General features: G+C 42.4%; 3 non-coding genes across 3 annotated transcripts; all 3 read left to right on the forward strand.

The window, feature by feature from the left end:
* Positions 1 to 1,177: 1,177 nt before the first annotated feature.
* LOC120946413 lies at positions 1,178 to 1,252 on the forward strand. The gene has a single exon (XR_005750736.1). It is a non-coding gene; the product is annotated as a small nucleolar RNA snR60/Z15/Z230/Z193/J17 (small nucleolar RNA).
* A 1,533-nt stretch (positions 1,253 to 2,785) lies between these two features.
* On the forward strand, positions 2,786 to 2,857 carry LOC120946395. Its single transcript, XR_005750723.1, has one exon. It is a non-coding gene; the product is annotated as a small nucleolar RNA SNORD47 (small nucleolar RNA).
* Positions 2,858 to 3,469: 612 nt separating this feature from the next.
* On the forward strand, positions 3,470 to 3,541 carry LOC120946364. The gene has a single exon (XR_005750698.1). It is a non-coding gene; the product is annotated as a small nucleolar RNA SNORD81 (small nucleolar RNA).
* The last annotated feature ends 3,939 nt before the right edge of the window (positions 3,542 to 7,480 follow it).

The following is a 7,480-nucleotide window of genomic DNA, read 5'->3' on the forward strand; positions in this document are numbered from 1 at the left end:
TTAATGACTAGGCTTGGCACTTATACATATGCAGGTCAGGCTAATGGGAGTAAAGATTTCTTAAAGGGGTTGTAAAGGTACAATTCTCCTCCCCGACAACTGTCCGATGGAGCATACAAATGGTCGTATTTCCCGACAACAGCCTGTCATCACTCCCAGTTGAAAAATCAGATCGTGTATAAGGCTTAAGACTGCTTTAAAGTGGTAAGTGTCTACCTGCAAGGCAATATTGTAATATAGTATATGCATGTGTACTAGTGCATTATGAAAGGTTTGCCTTAATCCAAGCCCTCCAGCAGTGCACTGTCATAACTGCAGAGGTCTTCCTTTTTAGGGTCCTTTCACACGTGCGGACCGTTCGTCCGTTTTTTCATACGTCCGTTTACGGACTGCAATGCTTTCCAATGGGATAGCGTACGTTAGCGGATGAGCATCCGTCTCCGTTAAGCTCTGTTTTTTGAACGGAAGAAAACCCTATTTTTCTTCCGTCAAAAAAACGGAACGGACGAAAAACGGATGTTAGCGGACGATCCGTTTAACATCTGATCCGCTAACATCCGTTCATCAAAATATGTAATAAAAATTTCAAACGGATCGATAAACGGATCGCACGTGTGAAAAGGACCCTTAGGTTTGGACTCTGACTGGAGGAACTGTGTTGACATGTGCATGAGTCTCGGCCATGTTGCAAAGCTCTGAACGGCACCAGTATATACCGTTCATAGCACGTGCGCCGGTGACTTCACAGCTGCTGCTCGCTAGAATATAAGTGCACGTTTAGAAACTTGTTTTACCTACAGGTAAACCTTAGTTTACCTGTAGGTAAAAATAGTTCACTACTTTAATTCTGTTCTCAGTTTCAGCATTGCAGCTGAATTACATTGGCAAACCTCTGCCATGTAAAGGGTGGAAAATGTGCCCACGTGTCAAAGGTACAAACTTGTGTGTAATCACTCTGCTTCTCTGACCTGTATGCTGGGTCTAGGAAGCAGCAATATAACCTTTCAGCAGAAAATAAACGACTTGCTCTCAGCATTTAAATTCTGCACAGCCATTTTAGAAACTGTAAAACTCACACTAATCTCTTTTCTGCATCTTTGTAGGCCTGGCTACAGTTTGCATGCCACCTTAGGACTTTGAAGAGGTGGGTAAATATTTCATATATTGATGTATAGGATTATTGTATATGATGACACCATAGTTCAGCTGATTGCTATGAAGAACAATCTTTCGCTCCTATCTGATACATTCTTAGAATCTTCATCATTTGCTTGGGCACAGGCACAATATTGAGCTCATTGATTTTTTTTTTTTTTGATTTTTTTTTTTTTTTTTTGTAGGCATGGCTACAGTTTACATGCCAAGTCGGGAGGATGCTTTTATAGGTGGTAAGTGGATTTTATTTTTTTGGTTGATGTGCTTTCATGCAAAAGAAACTAGTTCATTAGAGTATTTTGCTTAAAGTGGTTGTAAACCCTTATTTTTCACTTTTACCTACAGGTAAGCCTATAATACGGCTTACCTGTAGGTATAAAGAATATCTCCTAAACCTGTACGGTTTAGGAGATATTCCCCTCGCAATGCGCCGCTGATTGCAGCGGCGCATGCGCAGGGGGGATCCACGGCGAAAGGACCGGCAGCCGCCGGACCTTGACGCGTTTAAATCTCCCACGCGTGGGAGTGACGTCATCGCCACTCCAGCCAATCACAGCGCTGGAGCGGCGGAAGACACGCCGGTGCAAGATGACATCTCGCTCGGCGTGGACCAGGTAAGTGCTACACACCTCGTTCCGAGGTAAGTATTTCATAATCGGCTATTATGCGGTGCATACTAGCTGATTATGCCTTTTGCCTTGCAGGTTTAAAAAAAAAAAAAAAAATTATATATGCGGTTTACAACCGCTTTAAAGTGACCTCCCTAACAATAGCCCTCCAGTTGCCTAGCCTTCCTTGCCTGTGAAAGTTTGTGGAGGGGCGGGGAAGGGGGGTTACTAAAGTTTCACGAGTGGGTCCGGCCTGGGTGAACTTCCAGGTGCTGTCGCCATTCCTGGTAAGGAAACCCAATAGTGGAGCCTTTTGTCTTCATAGCAGGTTCCCTAGTGCGTAAAGCATGCTGCACTTTCTAATTGGTGTGATGGGGAAAGGAGGAGGCTAAACTTCTGGAAGATGGGGTCATGGCCAGTCTGTAAAAGTGGGGACGGGGACCTGTCAAACAAATGTGGCACCGGAGGGGGGAGGAATCATATAAGCGAAGTCCACTTTTGTTTGGAACGCTACTTAAAGTATCCAGGAGGCCAGTGACTTGGAACTCCTGTAAGTCAGATGTGGGTAATGACACTGCTTTGGCACAAGTTGCATTTTGAGAATATTGCAGTCGTGGCATCTTTTATAGCAATTGCCTGGTTTAAGAGCCTTATTCTGAGGTGGTGACTTGTTGCTAAGTGGCTTAGACTTGGCCTAGAACTTGGTGTCAGAATTGCAAATGGCAGGTTCATTTAAAGTTTTTATCAATGTGTGGCATTTTCAAATATTCGGTGCATTTCCATTTCCAACAGTCTGTAAATGATGACTTTAAGAATCAGGTCTCTGATCACTGAGGACAATATGACTCGCTGATACAGACTAACACTAGGGAAAATGTTGTCCAACTATTCCAAATGTTTTCCTAAACGGTATATTTTTGTTTCTCCAGGTTTCCTTTTGGTGATCAAGCTGCTATTAATCAAGATGCAACTATGGTAAGTGAAGCATGTTCAGGTAGAATGTACAATTTCTCATTTACTGTAACCAGTGATGAAAACGATTCTGCCATATGAAACCTGATTTCACTATTACCGTTCCACTTTTTTCTGAGGTTACATTGTCGTAAACTGCCTTTGTTAGGCCAACACAATATTGCATAAAGGTTGGTAACCCTTTCTCTGCCATGCAAGCAAAAAGATCCCTTAAGTTACAAGAGTAACCATGTGCCATCTCTGCTCATACCCCAGGAGCAAAGTGAGACCTAGCACTTGTGGGTGAACGTGTGACTTTCAAGAAATGTACACCGATCGGCCATAACCTGATCACCCACATAATGGGTAGGTCCCCTTTTGCCACCAAAACTGCAACCTGATGAGGCCTGGACTCCACTAGACCTCTGAAGGCATGCAGTGGTATCTGGTACCATGGCCCTTTGATTTCACTGCACATGTGCTGTTTTTATACAGCGCCTCCTGGAATGTGATATTGGTGTCCCAGGGGATAGCCTTTTTTTTTTTTTTTTTTTTTTTTTTTTATAACCTAGGCAGATGCAGGGGCTGTGCTCTACTAAAGTCCGTCCCCCCCCCCGAAGAGGTTCATGAGAGTGAGTGCAGGTCTGCTTCACAAAGGCATTAACACTGGTGCTTTTTTTACAGGTATCAAGATATACGTACGAAGCTGGGTGTCCAGATCTATCTTGTAAGTGTGCTATGTAAACTTTTCTTATGGGGATGCGTGATGATAAATACTTTGAACTCTCTCACTGATTAAAGATGAAAGTAAAAGTACTGACTTCCCTGTCATTTGAGCATTCTTAAGCACTTGTTCTATGCACTTTATTATTGCACTAAAATCTTTATTTTTCTGATTTACAGATTCAAGTGTGGATGAAACACCTAACTGCACAATCTCGGCAGTATTTATCCTTAGTTCTACACACCGTAAATGTTATGAAGTGTTGGCCCCATCTGTGCAGCGTATACTGAATATTATAATGCTAAATGACCAAATACAATAAAAATTTAAAACTGCATATTTCTTCATGACTTGTACAAAATGAGTACATTATTGGGTTAACAATGCTATACTGAAACTGTCCGCACTACAGATGTAGTGCTAGATTGTAAATAGTCTTAAGGGGTGGCTTTTGTCAGGATGTGTGTGTGTGTTTATATATGCGCTGCCATTTCATACACGTTTTAACCACTTCAGCTCCGGGAAAGATTTACCCACTTCCTGACCAGGCCACTTTTTTTTTGCAATACAGCACTGCGTTGCTTTGACAATTGCGTGGTCATGCGACACTACCCAAACTTTGTTTCACAAATGGAGCTTTGTTTTGGTGGCATTTGCGCACCGCTGCAGTTTTTATATTTTTGCGCTATAAACAGACAATTTTGAAAACCCAATATTGTTACAATTCATATACAAACAGTACACATTTAATCAGTTTAGGTCAAATTTTTTATTTTTTGGTAAAAATGCAATAGGCTGCAGATGGGCACTGATTAGGCTGCATTGATGGGCAATGACCCTTATTTAGCTTCAGTTCTTTATTTACATTTTTTTTTTTTTTTTTTCCTGAAACTTCCCTCCTAAAGTGGAGGCATGTTATACACCGATAAATACAGTATATCCAAATAACATGCCTGAGCTCATCTCTTCACCACACAGCCACAAAGGCAAGAACATTCTTGTTGGGCAGTATATTAGTGCTTGGGGCAAACACACTTCGACCAAATTTTAATGGTTTAAAGAATGTCAGACAAAATGGTCGGCCCTTGCGCATGTTCACTTCATGAAATCTGTCCCTCTTTGAAAAAAAGTTTGGACACCCCTGATATAACGGGTCAAAAAATGATGCATTATATCAATACAATGCAGCAATACTTTACATGAAAGGGGAAAGTGTTAAGGGTGAGGAAAGAAGGGGGGTAGCCAGACCCAGTGGTGGCTGGTGTTTTTTTGGGGGGTGGTAAATGCCCCCAAAACCATCTGCTGTTTGGTCTGGCACTTCATGTAGGTGGCAGGCAGTGGCTCTGGTGTCCAACATGGCAGCTGCCGACGTGCGTGTTGTCTCCTAGGTGCTCACTAGGATTGACTGATTTGTCCAATCGGGAAATGAGTCTCACGACCTGATTGACAGGGAGATTTAGTGTGAAAACAGCAAATATTCATTGTCACACAGCTGGGTGGGATCACGGCAGAGTGCTCTGCGCCCCAAACCTGCCCTTTTGAAGACTATTAGAGCCTCTGGTTCTAATCAAATGCTCAAATATAATAAGCCCCATTGGAATCCATAGTCTGGTGCCCCTAATGGATGGGCTGCCACTGGCCAGACCCCCAAGGAGAGAAGAGAAAGAAGCCACTCTGTGTGTAGTAGCCCAAGATGGTTAAGATGCATTAAGAGCTAAGTAATCATACCAAGTGTCCCCATACAGCTGATGACCTGGGGTATTGCGCAGTCTAGCCATAGTATTCCATATATAAAAAGGAAAAAATTGCGCCAACCAATAATAAATTGATATAAACAGTGAAGTCCTTTGTGTCTTCTACAAGTGAGACACAGAAAAAATGTGCACCATAAAAGTGCATAAATCGTGAACAAATGGTGAACAGGTTATTTTAGAAAATCCAATAACAAAGTCCATAAACTGGAATTCCGACCCAGACAGCACCCAGTGTGGAGATGATTGACAGTTGTGACCCGCCACCATATGGACTGAGGCTTACCACAGGGTAATTTGATAACAGCGTTATTCAAATTATTGCAGGATACTTCCAGAACACCGGATTATGGCCAAACATACACCAGGTCACGATCCCTTTAAGAAATCCACGATGGGGTGCAGCAGCATGTAATAGCGAATAGCGTCCTCATAGCATGTCACAGCCCAGTCTGATAGACAGTGCAGATCCTGCAGGCAGTTCTCGGGACCTGAGAACTGCCTGCAGGATCTGCACTGTCTATCAGACTGGGCTGTGACATGCTATGAGGACGCTATTCGCTATTACATGCTGCTGCACCCCATCGTGGATTTCTTAAAGGGATCGTGACCTGGTGTATGTTTGGCCATAATCCGGTGTTCTGGAAGTATCCTGCAATAATTTGAATAACGCTGTTATCAAATTACCCTGTGGTAAGCCTCAGTGCATATGGTGGCGGGTCACAACTGTCAATCATCTCCACACTGGGTGCTGTCTGGGTCGGAATTCCAGTTTATGGACTTGGTGAACAGGTTATTTTAGAAAATCCAATAACAATTTGTTCACGATTTATGCACTTTTATGGTGCACATTTTTTCTGTGTCTCACTTGTAGAAGACACAAAGGACTTCACTGTTTATATCAATTTATTATTGGTTGGCGCAATTTTTTCCTTTTTATATCTGTTTTGTGTTAGTTCACGCTATTGCAGCCTTCCCACTTATTCACTTAATTTACATTTGATTAGCGCAATTTTCTCTTTCCCTGATAGTATTCCATAGATCTTGTGTCTCTAATCTGCTGGAGAAGGGCAGTAAATGCCAAAGCATACTATTATGTTTCAGTAATTTCTTCTGTGGCAAGAGGGACGATATTGCATAAGCAGACATTTTAATATGCTTACCTGCACATCACCCCCTCATCAGAACATCTGTGCTTTTCAGGAGGCCAATATTTTTAGCACTGTCATTCGGCCTATCTTTAGCTTATAAAAATGTTTGCACCTAAGGACTCAGGGCATTCTTTTCATAGGGTGTTTAAATCGGGGCTTGACAAATTTTGCTTAGAATCTAGAAGCCAGCTAAAAAAGTTAGGCGCCAGGAACGTGCCCCGCTGAGCTCGCATGCAGAAGCAAATGCATATGAAAGCTGTGTTCAAACCAAATGTGAGGGATCGGTAGAGCAATAATTCTAGCCCTAAACTTCCTCTAACTCAAAACATGCAAACTGTAGAATTTTTTTAAACGTCGCCTATGGAGATTTTAAAGGGTAAAAGTTTGTCGCCATTCCAGAAGCAAATGCAATTTTGAAGTGTGACATGTTGGGTATCAATTTACCCGGCATAACTATCTTTCACAATATAAAAAATTCGGGCTAACTTTACTGTTTTATTTCTTTAAAGTTTATTTTTTCCCAAAAAATACACTTGTAAGACCGCTGAGCAAATACGGTGCGACAAAGTATTGCAATGACCCATTTTATTCTCTAGGGTGCTAGAATAAAGTGTGTGTGTAATATATATATATATATATATATATATAGCGCCCTCCAAATTTACACTCGCATTTTGCGAGTAAATTGAGGGCTGGCGAGTGTCTGGCTGCTTGGGAGCAAGGGAGGAGAGCAGAGCCACTCTGTACACCACACACTCCTGAGCTCTGCATGTAGTGCACACCTAAACAGGGCACCTCTGAAGTCTGCATGTAGTGCTCTTGTGAACTGTACACTGCATTCCCTTTAAGTAGATAAATGGGGGTCTATTTACTAAATTATACTGTGCACTTGCTCCAGAGCAAATTAGGTAAAACTTCACTCTACAATGAATGCAAAAGGGGGGGGGATAAAAAAAAAAAATAGATCTTGTCCGCCGCTTCTGGGCGTTCCTATTTAATTGACAGGCTTCCGACGGTCGCATACATCGCCTCACGATTTTCCAAAAGTAGCCGTACGTCGGTGCGCAGGCGCCGTATAGAGCCGCACCAACTTTCGGCTACACGTGACGTGATGTATGCGACCGTCGGAAGCCTGTCAAT

This window comes from Rana temporaria, chromosome 7 (assembly GCF_905171775.1).
Source record: "Rana temporaria chromosome 7, aRanTem1.1, whole genome shotgun sequence".
NCBI lineage: Eukaryota > Metazoa > Chordata > Amphibia > Anura > Ranidae > Rana > Rana temporaria.